The following is an 18,295-nucleotide window of genomic DNA, read 5'->3' on the forward strand; positions in this document are numbered from 1 at the left end:
GGGGCTCAGATGCTGTGTGTGTGTGTGTGTGTGTGTGTAGGGGCTCAGATGCTGTGTGTGTGTGTGTGTGTGTGTGTGTGTGTGTGTAGGGGCTCAGATGCTGTGTGTGTGTGTGTGTGTGTGTGTAGGGGCTCAGATTCAATGTGTGTGTGTGTGTGTGTGTGTGTAGGGGCTCAGATGCAGTGTGTGTATGTGTGTGTGGGGGGCTTTGGAGCCTGAGTCTGCACCCAGCCCTACACTCACAGGCTCCTTAGCTCGCTGAGCGTCAGAATGCATGGTTAGTTTACTGAGCATGCGCTCCCGGTCCCTCCCACTGTCCTCTAAGAGGTCTGAGCTGGAAGCTAGGATGCGTGTACTTAAACCTTCTAGGATTTTCCTGTGTCTCCTTGCAAGCTTATGCTCATTGTTAAGTTGTGAGCACTAGGAAACCTACGTGGCATGTTGACTGCTGTAACAGTCTCTGACGATCTGCATGAAATCTGGGACAAACTGAAGCTTCACTCCACGTGGGACATATTGTGAGGTGGTTATAAGCCCATTCGCTTGAGTTATAGCTCACAGGAAAGTATCTTTAGGCCCATTTTGTAAATGGCAGAGCTGGCTTGAGAAGTAAAGAAAGTGAAGGAAAAGGAGCGACATTCAAATCCTGGTCTAAGTTCCATACTCCGACACATAACACTCAGCTGTGCTGCTACTAGAAAGATCCGCTGCTTTAAGTTTCTCTCATTGGGAGAAACTGGAATCTAAATTCTCTACCTGGCGCCAGGGAGATAGCGCATCCTTAGTAAAAACGTTCCCTGCATAAGCCTGCTGGCTGGAGTCTGATTGTAAGGACGTTGGGAGAAGCCAGATACAGCGGCAGTAGTTTGTAATCCAGGACTCCCATGGGAGATGGGAGTGGAGACAGGAAAATCAGCTGGAAGCCTGTAGGCCAGCTAGCTTGCAGTACACAGCACTGCAAAGAGACAAAGGGGACTGACCCTGCCTCAACCAAGCAGAAAGAGAACACCTACCCCAACCGTTGTTCTCAGACTTGTATGTGAACACCGAGACACATGCAAACATGCACACTCACACCTACACACATACATACGCATGCACACATACACACACACACACACACTCTAGTGTAACACATGCAAACATGGACACTTACACCTACACATACATGCACACACACATACACAAGTGCACATATACATACACACATGCTCATGCAACACACACATGCATGCATACACACACGCACACACTCCAGTGTGACACATGCAAACTCATACCTACACACACACACACACACACACACACACACACACTTCTGAGTCTACCGGCTCCTTTTCCTAGCAATGACAGGAAGTCTGTGGAGTCTATAGGCTTCCTCCCCTCACCGTTGAATTTGATGGCATGGCACAGCCATTTTCACCGGTACAAGTGTGTGTACAACCCCATCAACTGTCACTCTACCCACCCACTCTCAGCACACTCACTCTGTTTGAGACAGGGTCTCATATAGACCATGCTAGGCCTGGAACTCTCTATGTAGGTGAGGATGTCCTTAAACTTCTGACTCTCCTGCCTCCACCTCCCTCATCCTGATACTACAGGAAGGTACCATTATACCCATGAGGATCGAGGATCCACCCCACAGCCCTGAGCACGTTAGGCAAATAACCTATAGGGCTGCTTCTCCCAGCCCTTCACTCATTTGTCTTTCAGACATTTTGACAGCCCCTTCCCCATCACGTTCACTGGAGGCAGATGAGGCAACATTGAGCTAACCTGGTAGGTAACAAAATGGAGCTAAGCTGGGTGATTAAACTGACTTGTCTAGACTCAGGACTGGTTGGCTCCCAGGTCTGCGCCTTTCGATGAGAAGAAGCGACTGGCCTGACCGATCGCTTGCAGCAACCTTCAGACAAGGCAGCCTTCGAACCACTTCTAACCGTCTACCTTGCTTAAATGCCATTTTTTTTCATCAATGAAAAAGCATTTTAGAAATCCATTATGCTAATTAACACCCAGGTGGGTGCTGAGCTAAGGCAGATAATTGGAGCACTTAGGCCACTTCCTCTGGAGTATGTGGCTGTGATCTTTCAAACGTTAACCGCTCCTACAATGAAGATGAATTCGAGTGTGTCATGCTCGCACACATGAACATGGGAACACACACACATATGTGTGCACACGCCCTGTATGCTTCCACTTGAGAAGTAAATTACAGACAACATATCTGTCATAATAGCCAGCATTTACTGAACCCTCCTGGTGCATCTGGTACCTCGCTGAGTGGCCAAAATAGCAAAGTTACCTCACTCGGTCCTGCGGGAAGAACCTGAGGCCCCAGGAAAGGCCTTTGAGGAAGTTGAGCCTGCCTTGGAGCTGCGGCTGCCTAGCGAACTATCCATTTTAACCACTGCAGACACTGCTTGCCTGTCCGTCCGTGGAGACCTCCTGGGAAGTCCTCAGTCATCAGCATTGACCATTTCTCACTCCTGCCTCAAAACTTGGAATGATAAATAAAATCCTGTTCTTTGGGAAGGATTTCACAGCATGACTTCTGAGGATAATTGATTCCGAAGCAGCCTTGGGAACGCCTTTGTGAGACATCAGGGGTTCTATCCGGAAACAGGCAGGGCAGTGGCTGAGAGTCTGCCATGCCCACAGGGGACCCACACTAGAGTGGCCCCTGCTTCCTATGGGGCCTGCCAATGGAAATCCCTCTTCTCACTTCTGACCCGTGTCCCTGTTTAAAGCTAAGTAGGTCATCACACACACACACACACACACACACACACACACACACACACACACACACTGCCCACAGGACTCTCTCCTTCTGCCTGGGAGGAGACTAAAGCCTCACTCCTGTGGACCACACTGCTGTCAGAACAGACAGAAGAAAGGACAGGCGCACAACAGGAGAGCAAGCTGTTAAGGACTCGGTTATCTAATGATCGTAGACTTGAAAGAATTTGCTGGTGGATTCACAAAGTATCTACAAGAAAGAGGAGCCTCAAGGCTAACTTTGACATTGTTGGCCCGAGGCAAGAAGAGCTGGCGCTGCCTTGACCCAGTGGAATAGCCTGGGAGAGTCAGGTTGGGGAGAAAGTGGACCTGTTACTAGCTATTCATTCTATTCGTTCTCTGTTCCTGCTGAACACATCACACTGCAGCATAAAGCAGTGCAGTTTCACCCTTGCTGGGGTCTCAGAAGGCTGACTTCACATCGCTAGCTGGGCTGGAAGCGTGCGTGTAGCCCTGGAGAAAGACTCTGCTTGGAACTTTGTCCTCCCTGTCAGCACTCTTCCATCCTTTGGGTTGGATTAAGCCCCCTGGGACCACCTCCATGGCTTAGGTCTCCCTGTGTCAGATAACATCCACATCTACAGTCCTAGGGAGTCTACGGTCCAGTGTGTGTGCCGGGGTAGGCAGGAGGGCAGCGGTCTAGACGATTCCTGGGGATCTGCCTGGGATCTGCCTGCCACACACCGAGCAGGCAACACAGAGGAAACAGTCTCCTTGAGAAACTTCCAGGCTGAAAGATGGGAGGAGGCAGGAGCAGAACTGGCCCCATCTGGATCTTTTTAGCCCCTGGAACCTGAAGCATAAAGAGAGAAGGTCTGGCTCTTTGAAGCTGCTCCCGAGAGCTGCCACAGGCCCCTCAACGGGCCAGCCCTGCCAGGCCTCCTGCTCTGGCCTGAGGCGTCTTGGCAGGGGCTGGGCTGAGTCTGGCAGGTGAGTCAACATTTGGCTCCTGTCCTGGGCTTTCCTAGGAAGGGCCACGTTCCAGATTGGCAACTGTGCTCATGGAGGAGGAGGAGAGAGAAAAGCCAAGATCCGGGGGCCTTCCTGCCATGTGGGCCACCTGAGCATCCTCTTCACCAGGCCCTGACAGAGGCATGGGGGTGGGGAGGGTTGGGGGTGGAGGTAGTGGGGGGACACATGAAAGCCAGAGTCCTAGGAAACAGAGTGGTACAAACAAGTCTCTTGCTGTGGAGTCAGGTCAATGACCCAGACTTTGTTTCCACATCTGTGAAATGGAGACAGTCTTATAGTCAGTCAGAGACTATGACAGTGACACAGCATGTTCCATGTGAAGTGTTCAACACATAGATTGGCATCCAAAGGTACCACGAAGCCCACACAAAGGATGCTATTAACCCACAGGGAGATGCTAGTAGAGAGAGGCAGCATTTGGGAGGAGCAGGGGACCACAGGTGAAGAGGTCGGGGAGACCGCCAACCCCTTTTATGAGACCTCTTATGATGTCAGAATGCAAGCTGGTTGTTTATATGAATGGCCTGGGAATGAACTGAGCACAATTGATTGCCGAATGCCTGGCCACGATGCATCTTCAGAGGACTCCACTGGGAATCTGGATATGATGTGTGTTGGTATCCAAGACTCTCAGGTAGCCAGATAGAGTTTCTCCTTCCTGGTGAAACTTGAGGAGGAGAGGCGGGCTGAGAGGGGAAGCCTATTGGCTTGCTGTACATAGTTGGGTTGCAGAGAAGGAAAATGTGTCCAAGTCCCTGTAGTGAGGACAAAAGAGGCGTCATAAGGGTGCACTCTGCCTCTCTCCTGCACTCACCTAACTTCTTTGTCTTGAGGATCTCTCTCCAGCATTCTCACCTCCAACCTACTCAGTGACAATTCAGCTAGTCGCTCTCTAGAAAAGCAAACGCATGACCTCAAGGTTAGCGTAGGGGGAAGCAAGATGGCGTCCTTGCAGGGGGAAGCAAGATGGCGTCCTTCACTGAGCTTGCTCCAGCATCACTTGAACCAGCATCAAAGCCATGACGATGCCTGTCAAGGACCACCATCATTTGGTTTGCTGGAATCTGTCCCCATGGGCAACGGCTTTACCTTGTCCAGTGGCCAAGACGAAAGGGTCTCTCTGAGACCACTGTGCCCAGTGAGGGTCGCCAACATCCCAGAGCTAAGATCTCACTTCTGTCAGAAGTGGAGACAGGGAATCGGGTTAGAAGCTGTTGCCGGAGAGATCTTGGGCATATTCATTCCAAGGATGTCCCATGTTGGGAAATCAAGCTTGTCAGGCCCCACCACTGTCTTCTTGTATACTTCTTCCCCTGGTCCCTTTGCAAACTGGAAGGCACTCTCTCTCTCTGCTTCTCTGCCTACACACAACACTGAAGTTGCAGCCCTGGCCTGGTGTGACATTATCTTTCAATTCAAGTGCCAAGCACTAGCTGAGTCGTATTTCTCTTGTTTGGAAGATAGTCGCTCAGCTGGGCCTGTAAATCTCAGCTACTCTGAAGGCTGAGGCAGGAAGACAACAGGCTCCAGACTTCATGAACTACAGACTGAATTCAAGGATAGCCTGGGCAACTTAGACTTGGTGTCAAAATAAAAATACCTCAGTGATAGAGTGCCCACCGTGTGTGAGGCTATAGGTACAATCCTCAGTACAGGGAGAGGGGAGGGGGCATCTGGGACCAATGATGGACAGGGATGTGGGGTCACACAGCCTAAGTATGGTAGTTTAGATGGGACCCTTGCAAGCTTCAGACTGCCTGGACTCTTCATTGCTGGGATAGGACTGGCCCAGCAGCTCCAAAATATCTACTTCCAACAGTACCCAACCCAAGTCAGGTGTCACACCTTCCCCTGGCACATGACTGCACAATGTTTCCCATCTAAGCTGTTCCATAGCACTCCTAAATGGACCGGGAGAGAACGCGCACGCCCTCACAGCCCGGCTTTCTTCTAGCAGGACAATGTCAGTGTTATTTCCCAACTCTGCTGCAATCCTGTTTTGCAAAACAAAGTCTCCTGTGGTTAATTAAATAATCACCTCTCATTTATCTTTTCAACAGGTCTCCATTTTTCCTAGAGTGGGTTTGTTTCATGTGGGACACACCCAGGTGGGTGTTTCTGGGATAGCGGTTGTGCCAGGGACTGGAACTATCCAGTTGACGGCGGGAGCCCTCCAGGCCTTGTCCGGGTTAGTAGGGAGCCACGTGCCGCTGGCTGAGTCCCCTACTTTTCATTAAGTCTGGTCTCAGTCGTGACTTTCCATTAGAGCTGAGAGCTCTGATGCCTTAGCCCACCAGACAGGCAAGCAGTGGCAGAGGCTGTGCGCACTGTCAGGGCATGAGGAATAGCAACAATAAGGCATTCATATTAGAGAGGAGGTTCATTCATCACGGTTTGTTTGCCCTCTCAACAACCCAGTAGATTTGCTGTCGATGTCCCCAGGGAAGCAGTGGGTGTACAGAAATCACATTGTGGTGAAAAGACACTGTGGACTTTGCAGTCATGTAGGCCCCATTTCAAATCCCAGTCCAGGCCCTTTGCGTCTCTGATGTGACAAAGCTGTATGGCAGTTCCGATCGGCCAGGGCCCCGGCTATCTCCCTAATTAAGAGCTTGGAACTGTCAGGCGTGCTTTTGTAGTCTCTGTCATGTTGGATACTCAGAAGGCTGACGGGCTGAGGCAGGAGGATCACTTGAGCCCAGGAGTTCAAAGCAGTTGTGGGCAACATATAAATAAGATCTTGTCTCAAAAATGGGGATGGGGATTGTGGGGAGATAAGCTAGTAACTGCACAGGCACCTGGTCCTCTCCTCAGTATAAGCCTCCAAAGTTACATAAAAAGCCAGGTATGGTGGTGCACACCTGCAATCCAGCTCTGGGGACATGAGACAGGCAGATTCCTCCAGCTGGCTGACCAGCCAGGATGAGAGATCCAGGCCAGAGAGCCACCTTATCTCAAAAGGAAAAGAAGGGAGTGGTGAGAAGTCCTCAAGGAACAGCAGCCCAGGTTGTCCTGTGTCCTCCATGTGCACATACTTCTACATGCATGTCCTGCACACACATTCCAGCCTCCTATCAAATCCCTGCATCTTTAATAGTTCCAATGTCTACTCTGAACTACTGACCCTCATTTGTTTTCTTCTCAAACCTTGGAATCAAGGAGTCTTTTTTCATTACGCCAGGCAGAGAGCACCCCAGAGTAGATGTGGAAAGTATCTCAGACCCAGTAGGGGTCCATGGTATTTACTTCGATACCATTGGTACCAGAGTGTCATGGTGGACCAGGTCAACTAAAAGAGTCCGTGAGCAAAGCTGTTTTCTTCATTCCAAGAGACACATTTCTCTGGGCCGGCCTCTTCCTTCCAGACCCATCCACCTTGAAGCTCCTTCTGGAGTGTTGTACTGACCCAGCCTTCACGGACTCCATGCAAGTGTAGCTGCCAGATGTAAGTTTCAGGAAAGAAGAGAGGTGAGCCTTTCCCTGCATCTCTGTCAGCCGGATAAGACCATGTGACAAAATTCTCACTGAGGGATGTAAACTGGGCGTCTCGCTTACTGGCTAGAATGTAGGCAGTGAACTCAGAATTCAGTTTTGACCCATGGGTGGAGGAAGGATGCTGGATCCCCACAGGACTCAAGCATGGTGTTACCCCGGACGGTTCACCACCTCCAGACAACTGCACGGAAAAGAAGCGCTTGCCTTCTGGTTGCCAGTCCTCTGCCTGGGCCCTCATCAATTCATTAACACATAAATTCAGCCAATTTCTAACTAATCCATCCACTTTCCCCTTATCAGAATTCTTTTTTGGAGTTTGCCCCTTAGCAAGAACATTCTGGAACCAAGACCAATCTGCTTTCCAGTGTAGATCAGTTTTCAGAATGTGGCTGCTTATAAAAACCAGATCTAGGCCACAGTTATGCTTTGGTTAGCTCAGATGGCCTGGGGGCAGGGGATAGAGTTAGGAGTTTTTCTAGTTTCCTTTCAGTTGCTGTGACGAAAGCAACTTGTGAGAGGAGAGGATTCAGTTGGCGTACGTGTCCCACAATCCATCACTCAGGACAGGAGCTTGAGCAAGAGCAGAGGCAGGAGCCAGGGAGGGATACTGCTTCCTGGTTCGCTCAGTCCTGCCTTCTTATACAACCCAGGGCCACCTGCCCAGGGATGGCACTGCCCAAAGTAGGCGGGGCCGTCTCACATCAATCACTAATCAGGAAAATGCCCCCACAGACTTGTTCACGGCCAGTCTGATGGAGGCAGCTCCCCAGCTGAGGCTCACTACTTCCAGATTACTTGTTTGTGTCAGGTTGACAAAAAAAGAAAGAGAGAGAGAGAGAGAGAGAGAGAGAGAGAGAGAGAGAGAGAGAGAGAGGAAGGGGAGAGAGAGGAAGAAAGAGAGAGAGAGAGAGAGAGAAAGGGAGAGAGAGAGGAAGGGGGAGAGAGAGGAAGGGAAAGAGAGAGGAAGGAGGAGAGAGAGAGGAAGAGAGAGAGAGAAAGGGAGAGAGAGGAAGGGGAGAGAGGGGAAGGGAGAGAGAGAGGAAGGGGGAGAGAGAGAGGAAGAGAGAGAGAGAGAGAAAGGGAGAGAGAGAGGGAGAGAGAGGAAGGGAGAGAGAGAGAGAGAGAGAGAGAGAGAGAGAGAGAGAGAGAGAGAGAGAGAGAGAGAGAGAGAGAGAGGAAAACCCTAGCCATTTCCAACATTTGCAAATGGAGAGTCCACACAGAAATAGGAATGCCTGGCTTCTCTCAAGAGGTCCAAAGAGCTGGCCACGGGGGCCTACATCCTTGCTTGGAAAAAAAAAAAAATCAACGGTTGCCACATTTGGATGTGGAAAATGTGTTTCATATAAAGGTTACCCTGGTTACCATGATTATCACCTGTGGCCGGTGCTGCTGTGTTGAAAAGCTTTGGCACTTCAGAGCCTAATAGCTGGGCTCCCAAGTCCCCAGGGCATGAGGTCCTGAGTACAAGCATGGCAGCCCAGAGAGTAAGAGAATAAAAATACTACCAAAGCGCCTCCCACACCCCAACAGCCACCAGCGGAAGATGACACTAAGTGTGTCAGGTCCACAGTCCTCCCTTGTATGGCTGAAGGGCAGTTTGGGCACACAGGCTCCCAGAACTTGAGTTGGTTTCACCCACCCCTAACATCCCTTTGTGGATGGGCTACCATTTTCCTGAACTTCCTCCCAAATGAACCATGTAGGGGCTGGGGATGTAGCTCCGTTGCTGTAGTGTTTGCCTAGCATGTCTAAGGCCCTGGACTTGAGCCCCAGCGCTGAATAAAAGCAGACAAAGCAGTACACACCTGTACTTCCAGCACGTGGGAGGTGGAGGGAAGCAGGAGGGTCAGTGGTCCAGTATCTTTGTAAGCTACATAGAGTTCAAGGCCAGCCTAGGCTATATAAGATCCTGTCTTAAAATGAAAATCAAAATGGACCACTTAGGCTCAGGAGTCAGAGCTCCCAGGCTCTGAGCATTTCTCATCATGGCCAGCTATGCTTTTCTTCCTGTGAGGGTCATATTTATCTGTCTGTATTTAATAGCTATTGAAGGTGAATTAAAAACCAAAAATGGAAGACATACCCAGAGGCAATGTGTTTCAGAACAAGGCATACCGGAGGTTAAGTCCGTGGGCTACGGAATGCTGCCGTGCAGATTAGATTCTGCTTTGTTGAGTTCGTTGGTGTTGTGTGACTTTCGATGATTCGTGTTGAGCCCTCAGTTTTACTGCACTGGAAGCTCATGTTAAATTTTAGGAATCCTTAACCCTTGACTTGGAATGAGCTTTTAAGATTAGGTAGGTGGCCATCTTGGACTACACTGCAAGAAGAGACAGTCGCCTTCGGAGAAAGAATGGCCAAGGAAATCCAACCCTACCCGGAGCCCAGTAGCATCACTGTAGAGGGCCTGAGGAGAGGTAAGAGGGACAGACCTGACCTGTTCATGATCCTGCAGTCACCAACAGGCTCTGGTCACCACCAGAGAACAGGCGTTCTGACACTGCAATCTAGGTGTCTCTCTCAACCTGGAGAGAGCAGAGGTCAGTAGCAATATTTTACTCTCCCTTCTGTGCCTTTTGAGACAAAGTTTCACGTATTATCCTAGGCTGGCCTCATCTCTCTGTGTAGCTGAGGATGACCTTAAACTTCTGATCCTCTTGTTTCTACTTCCCAAGTGCTGGGATTACCGGCAAGGGCCACTGTACCAGAGTCATGTGGACCTAGGGATTAAATCCAGGGCTCTGCATATGCTCAGCAGTCAGTCAGCCAGAGGAGCTTTGTCCCCAGGACAACCTTATTCCCCTATTAATCCCAATGACTAACAGACAACTAGCACACACATGCCTAATCTATGCTTCTCAGGAGTTGAGGTGGCCAGCCCTACTCTATGTCAATATTGCCCTACAAGAAGAGGGTACTGTAGCTCAGTGCTCATAACTCAATGGAGATACTGTAAAGACACTCCCTCCACCTTTCTTGTTTTTTTGTTTGTTTGTTTGTTTGTTTTTTAAAGACAGTGTCTGTCTTAGTCAATGTTCTATTGCCATAAAGAGACACCATGACCAAGGCAACTCTTATGAAGGACAACATTTAATTGGGAATGGCTTGCAGTTCGGAGGTTCAGTCCATTATCATTTTGGCAGGAAGCAGGGCAGTGTCCAGACAGGCATGGTGCAGGAGAGGTAGCAGAGAGTTCTATGTCTGGATCCACAAGCAGCAGGAAGAGAGACACATTGGGCTGGACTTGGGCAATTGAAACCCCAAAGCCCCAAAGCCTATCCCCAGGGACACACTTCTTCCAACAAGGCCCCACCTACCCCAGCAAGGCCACACCTCCTAATCCCTGTCAACTCTCGCCACTCCCTGAATGACCAAGCAGTCAACTATATGAGCCTACGGGGGGGGGGGGTGGGGGGGGTGGGGTGGGAGCGTTCCTATTCACACCACCACGTTCCTCTTCCTGGCCCCGCAAAGGCTTACAAGCCAGATCATAACGCAAACCTGCATTTAGTCTAACTTCAAAAGCCGCCCTCCCCCCCATCCATAATCCTCACAGCCTTGACACTGTTTAAAAGTCGAAAGGTGAAAGGCTCTTTGGAGACTCGAGGCAATCTCTTAACTGTAACCCTCTGCAAAATCAAAACCAGAAGCAGATCACAAACTTCATACAGTGGCACAGACTATACGTTATCATTCCAAAAGGGAGCATAGTGCAAAATCCTGGACAAAACAAGGCCTAAAGCCAGCCGGGCAAACTCCAGACTGCACTTCCCTGTCTGATGTCAGAGGGCTTTTCAGATCGCCAACTCCTTTTAGCTTTGTGGACTGCAACACATCTCTTTCTCTTGGACTGGTTCCACTCCCTGTTAGCAGCTCTCCTTGGCAGGTGTCCCACAGTTCTGGCATCTCCAACTTCTTGGGGTCCCCAAGGCAATCCAGGCTTCACTTTCATAGCTTCACACAATGGACTCTCCGGGCATCCGTGCAGGGACAGCCCTGATACATGCCTGGTCACTGTAGCTTTCGGTAACCGCCGGGGAGATTTCACAACTCCTCTCTTGTATCCTTGACTCTAAAGTCAGAACCACATGGCCCACGCTGCCAAGTTCTTCTGCTTACTGGGGCTGGAACATGGCACCTGTGTCAGCTCTCTGTATTTGATGGTTTCCTTCACTGCTTAAGCTGTTATCCTGGAACTCTTTCTGTGGATCAGGCTGTCCTCAAACTCACAGACCCGCCTACCTCTACCTCCTGAGTGCAGCGATTAAAGGTCTGTGCCACTACACCGGGCCCTGAGCTTTTCTCTAATTCCTTTTCACAGGTTAGAGGCTTAACTGGATGGGGTCTTGACCTGAGGTCACCACTCCCTTTATTACACTTCAGATCAAGCCTGTTATACTTCCTGGTGCTCTTTTTCTTCTCAAACCGTACATTTTGTACTTTTCCTTGCTTAACTTGTTCCTTCTCATTATAGATCTGCATAAACATGGTCACCAATAACCAAGCAACAATGTCAATACTAAGCTGTCTCAAGATTTCCTCTGCTAATGCTATTAATCCAAAATTTTAGCCTTAGGCAGATTTTTCTGGACAAGGGCAGAAAGCAGCCACATTCTTCGCCACTCATAAGCATGACCTGTAGGTCACATTCTACTTCTCTGAAGCTTCTTGGGCCAGCCTGTCATCATCTACATTTCTCTCAGCACCACGGTCTTCCACACTACTACCAACATGGCCCTTTAAGCCCCACTGGAAAAACTCAACTGCTTTCCTAAGCCAAAGTCCCAAAGCCCACATTCTGCCAGCAAGCAGTAAAGGCAGGCCTGTCCCGGCAACACCCCACTCCTGGTATCAGCTACTCACTATGTATCCCTGGCTGGCCTGGATCTCACTATGTAGATAGACCATGTTGGCTTCAGTCTCACAAAAATCCAACTGCCTGTGCCTTCCAAGTGCTGGAATTAAAGGCCAGTGCCTGAAAAGACACTAGCTGCTGACTACCAGGTTGAGCTTGCTCTAGCTGTCTACCTCTACCCCACATAGGAGCCACAAACCAGCAGAAGAATGTGGGCTCGAGTGTTGGCTTGCTCTGGTTCAACGCTCCCATTTACTAACCATGTGGCTTTGGACAATTAACTTTTCCATGCTTATATGCCTACAAAATAGGAATTTAGTGAGCCCATGCATGCAAACTGCTTTTCACTGTATCTATATTAAGAAAGTGCTTAAAATGCAGTCGATATTTTAGCTCTGATTGGGAACTATAGGGAACTGAAAAAAAAAAGAAAGAAAAGAAATCGAGATGAGAAAATTCAGGAAGATGTATACCAAGATATCAATACTTTTGGACCACTTTTATCTTTTTAGTTGCTTTGTCCTATTTGCTATTTTTAAACAATAAAGTTATGCTACTCTGTGTAGTCCAGGTTGTCCTGGAACTCTCTCTGTAGATCAGGCTGGCCTTGAACTCAGAGATCCATTGGCCTCTTACCTCCTGAGTGCTGGGGTTAAAGATGTGTGCCACCATTGCCTAGCTTGCTATTTCTAACTTTAAAGTTGTAAGGAAAAGAAAGCTGACTGTATCAGACCAAAAGGAATTTGTAGGGGCTGGAGAGATGATGCTCAGTGATGAAGAGATTTGCAGGATCTGAGTCTATTCCCAGCACTTACGCGGTAGCTCACACCTGTCTGTATCTCCAGTTCCAAGAGGATCTTATGACCTCTTCTGGCCATCTTCAGTACTGCATGCATGTGGTATACATACATACATACACACACACACACACACACACACACACACACACACAGATGAGAAACACACATAAACAAGAAACAAACAAATACATAAATGATACGCAATTCCCCACAAAAGAGAGTATCTTGGGGTTCCTTCTGAGAGCACCCCAGTCGGTCTCCAGATTCTCAAAAATATCTCTGTGTTCTTCTCTGACTATAGAGTTCCAGATTCTAACCTTGAGGTCTCCAGTCATTTGCATTCCACCCAAGGTGAACCCTACTCTTCCCCACTCTTCTTCAGAGAGAGCACAGCGCCACCTGCAGGCTGCTTTTGGCCCTGTTACTATTTCTAGACTCTCACATGGAAAGGAAGTTTTATTGCTAACAAGGAAAGATTTGCAGGATCATTCATTCATTCATTCATTCACGCATTCAGTACCTACTCATCTAAAAAAAAATGTGGCTGTCATAGGAAAGGGGAGTGCTCCACAATCCAGCAGAGGGATACATAAGGGTAGTTTGTCCTCTACCACATCAACTCTGCTCTGCCTTTCTCATTTGCCCTGAGCTTGGGCTGATCACTGAGGACCATGTCTTAAAGCCCCTTGCCACTGGCTTCCCATGGATTGGACAAATGAATAGCCATGGTGAGAAACTGGAAGGAAGAGGTTGAGGCTGAGGGGCTCATCCCAGGTTCCTTGTCTGCCTCACACTGGACCTGTCCCTAAACCAAGGGTCGCCAAGCTTTTCATGGCAGCCTTTTCTACAGTCCACCCTCCTGCATCTATTATCCAATCTCTGCTGCTGTCCCACCTACCTGGGACGTGGGGACTGTGGGAGGCTCCACCCTAGTTCCTTCATAAGAAACTCTCAGAGATGTGTGTTTGCGTGTGTATCCTGTTGGGACACTGCCTGGCAGTTTCTGCTACAGAAGAGGAAGCTCTGGTTCAGAGAGGCAGTGGCAGGGGAGGCAGGGGTAGGAGTGAGCAAGCATGGGAACCAGAAAGTTCCATGTGAGGAGAGAGTGGCTCAAGCCTCTGACCCTGGTGTTCCTGATCAGGGAGTTGTTGCACTGGGAGAAGCTGGAGGACTTAGCAGGGGTGCTGGTGAGATGCCGACCCTTGAGCGAGCCGGCTCTTGACTGAAGTTCTTCCCATCTGAGCCAGGGCGTTTCAGAGCCTGCCCTGGTTGCCAGCATTAGGATCTTCTGTTTGTGTGAGTCACCTGATCCCAGGACAGATGCCCCCAGATCTTCTGGGATCTCAGGCAGCTGGGAGAGAATACATATCTATCTTCCTATGTGATCTGCTCTCTACACTTTCTCTAGGTTTGCTTCATTCAGAGCCTGCAGAACATCCAAGAGAGCATTCTTAACAGCCATTTCAAACTAAGACAGGAAGCGCACACCCTCTGAATACTGGCATGTGTGCTCTCTCACACACAGAGGTACACACACACGCACTAAACACACGTTGCACACACCCCATTTTGTCTTTCAAATGATATCCTAACAAGTAGTGAAGTTCTAGGCATGGAATGTGGAAACACTTCTTCCAGTACACACACACACACACACACACACACACACACACACACACACACACACGTACACACGTACACACGTAATGACCACTCCAGTTTCTGTAAGCCAGGATGGTTAGACTGTGAGTGACTAGGTCAGAACAGGGAGGGTCAGCAATGGCTGTTAAAGGGAAAAAGAGCATTAAATCCTGCTTTAATGCTAAAGGTAGCATTTCCTTCAGCCATAGCAGTGTGGCCAAAGTCCCAGGGCCAGGAATTAGGCCTGGAGCAGAGCTTCTGACCATGTCTCCCTGGCACTGGTGGAGCAGGGAAGTCTTCTGTTGCATCATGGTTCTTCATGCACAAAATCAAATGCCCAGGGCTGCATTCAAAACTGGCTACCCAGCTGCCAACACGTGAAACAAATCTTCAATACAATAACCAGCGTTTCTGTGTTAGCACAGTAAGTGACAAGGGCTGGTAGTGAGCTAACCGCTACTGTGACTTTAAATAGAGATGGCTATAAAGACTATTTTCAGATATCTGTGACAAAGTGTGATAAACAAACGCCTAAGATTCTGATAGATCACAAAGTCTTGGGAGCTACCAATACCTTCAGGGGAAGAGGTTGAGGCCTGTGTTTTGAACAGAATGGAATGCTGAATTTCAGTTAGACGGTACTGAATATTTTTTAAGACATCTTCCCACCCATGGTTATAGATTGAAGATGAAAATGTCTGTCCTCAGTGGAGCTACTCAGAGGCCGGAACACATTCAGACTCGTTACAAAAGGGTACAGAGATGGGCTGGAGAGGCGGTTTATTGGGTAAAAGTGCTTGCCACCAAACCTGACAACCTGAGCTTGCTCTCTGGGACACACCTGGTGAGAGGAGAAAAGTGACTCTTGCAAGATGTCCTCTGACCTTCACATGTGGCAAACAAACACTCCTCCCCCCACCCCCTCGTCGTTACACAAGCACTGAGACCTACGTGGGGGATTATCCCAGCGCTGGGGAAGAAGAGACCTGCCTCTGGTACTCAGGAGGCAGGCAGGCAGGCCGAACTGGCAACTTCCAGGTCAATTCTGCCTCAAAACCACAAAGTGGGCGGGCAGTGTGAACTTGAAGAATAACACCCGTGGCTAACCTCTGACTTCCACATAAACCCATTCAGGCATATACAAAGAAATGACAGGCTAGGCATGGAGCACACCTTTAATCCTAGCACTCAGGAGGCAGACGCAGGTGGGTCTCTATGAGCCCAAGGCCAGCCTGGTTTACATAGTGAGTTCCAGGACAGACAGGACTACAAAAAGACACCCTGTCTCAAAATAAAATAAAATAAAATAAAATAAAATAAAATAAAATAAAATATAAAATAAAATAAGAAAGAAATGATGGCAACCCCTTAAGGAGTCCAGATGAGCCAGTCCAACGTCATGTCCCACTGTAGTTTGAATGTGGAATGTCCCCAAGTGCTCTCTGCTGCCAGCCCCACAATGTGCCCTTCAGAAGAGTTGAGTGTCATGTGCAGCAGTGAGAGCAGCCAAGTGCTGCTAAGGGCAGGACAGACAGCAGAGGCCAGCAGCAGGAGGCAAGAGGAAACTCCTTTCATTGCTCCCCTCCTGGTCCCTCATCCCTGCTCCAGTGCAGGGCTGCTGTCTCTCTAGGGACCTCTGCTGCTCATATTGTCTTCTGGAAGAAGCTTGTCCCCGGGGGTTGGGGGAGGTGAAGCCTGAAGGGAATGATGATCTTACCACATGGGAAGGAAGGAAGGAAGGAAGGAAGGAAGGAAGGAAGGAAGGAAGGAAGGAAGGAAGGGTAGAGGGAGAGGAGGAGGGAAGTGAGGAGAGGAGAGAATAGAAGGGTTGCAAAGCTGGTTTATACCTGCTGCCTGCCCTGCACAGAACTTCCTGCACAGAGATTATGGGATGTTAATCCAGTGGAAGTCCCCCCTTGGAGAGTCACTCCTCTGACTCTGAGAAGGTGAATGGAAGATGGCAGATGGTGTTTCCCAATACAAAGTACACAGATGTTTCTAGGACCCACCCAGGATGCCAGGAAGGGACAACCAGCGCAGAGTTACAGATAAAAGGAAAACAATCCAACTCTTGTTTACCTCTCGCCATTTGCAGATGCCAAGCCTTTAGGACCCTGTTTGCATGAGATCACAGGCCAAGAAGACCCTGGGGAGGCTCATTCCGTTGCCTGTGGAGGAGTGTCAGCCCCTTCCCTTCTGTGGGCTGATTGCCAGAGACAGCAGCCCGGCTAGGCACCCCTTGCCTTCTTGGGACCTGGCAGACATGGAGTGCTTCTCGGCTAGAGGCTGACGCCAAGTCAGTAGAAGCCCTTCATAGCCAGGGGCACTGTGAAGACCAAGAACATAGCAGTCTCCAACTTACGCAGCCACATCTGTGTGCCAGGCCATTTTGGACATCTGTACACAGCATGCCACCTCCCCGTGGCCATATGACTTCAGTGAAGCTGCCGGAGAACTCTGTAGAAGGTTCCAGAGTCCTGACTTTACAGAACATTTCTCCAAAGCCAGCAAAGGCTACTTGGTCACACGGGCTCCACTGGCTCTACCTGGAAATGGCACCCCTGGATGAACGCCCTGGTCCCCAGTCCAGAGGCAACATATAGGCTACATTCTGCATGTGTGGTGCCCAGTGAGGAGTAATGCAAAGGCTCTTCTCCCTCCCCCCTCCTTCCCTCCTCCCTGTCCCTCCCCGTCCCTCCTCACTCCTCCCCCTCCTCCTCCCCCTTCCTTCCTTTCTCCCCCCTTCCTCCCTCCCTCCTCTCCCCTCCCTCCCTCTCTTCCCCTCTCTCTCTCACCTGTATCACTTCAGCTCCCAGGATTGCTTACCAAATAGATGATTACCCCAAGCTGTGTCTTTGGGTTCAGTTGGGGCAAGAAACAGATTAGTACATTGGTGCCCTCACATAGCTGCTATCATGGCCCTGTGGACCTGAGCATCTTCCGAAAGCCTAGTGACTTTTAAGGGGAAGTTGTACCAGCCATAGAGAAGAGCAATGGCCAGAGAGGAAGATCACTCAGAAATCGTAAAGTGTGGGGGGTTTAAGGAGAGCAGAAACCTGGTTGGGAAGAGCACACATTGAAAAATGTGCCCACGACAGCTGAGAATCTGTCAAGTGACAAGAGAAGGCTTTGTGAAGAAAATGAACCAGAACGCAGAGTGTCAGGCGGACAGATTGGCCCAATTAAGGCTGGGGGAGCTGGGGGGAGAGTGAGCTATGGCTTTGTGGCTGGGGCTGTGGGGGGTCCACAGAACCGTTCCCAGCAGAGACTAGACACCCAGTCCCCAGAGGCACAGACAGGGAAAGAATGAGGCAAAGGCTGTAAGTACCCACTGCCTGCCCTGCACCCTGCTTTCCTAAATGTGCCATCTGTGGGCCTGGAGCCAGTGTGGGACAGCATCTCACTGGGCACCCAGTGTCTTCAAGTCTTTTGTGCTGGACACCAGGTGTCATCCTTACCTTTCAGGACCCCTGAAGTCTTGGTCTGGGTGTGGTGCACGGCTGTCACTCTGGCACCACAAAGGCTGAGCCAGAAGCTTCCTGACTTCTCACCCCAAGTGAGAAGGGGGGGGGGCAGGAGAAAGAGAAGTGGATGGAGGGGAGAAGGGTGGGAGGGAGAAGAAGACAAAGGGAGGGATGCAGACAAGGGAGGAGGAAAGATGAGAGAGGAGGAGGGAAGAGGGAGGAAGAAAGAGAAAGGAAAGAAGGAAGGAAGGAAGGAAGGA

The sequence above is a fragment of the Mus pahari genome, chromosome 2 (assembly GCF_900095145.1).
Source record: "Mus pahari chromosome 2, PAHARI_EIJ_v1.1, whole genome shotgun sequence".
In the NCBI taxonomy this organism is placed as follows: Eukaryota; Metazoa; Chordata; class Mammalia; order Rodentia; family Muridae; genus Mus; species Mus pahari.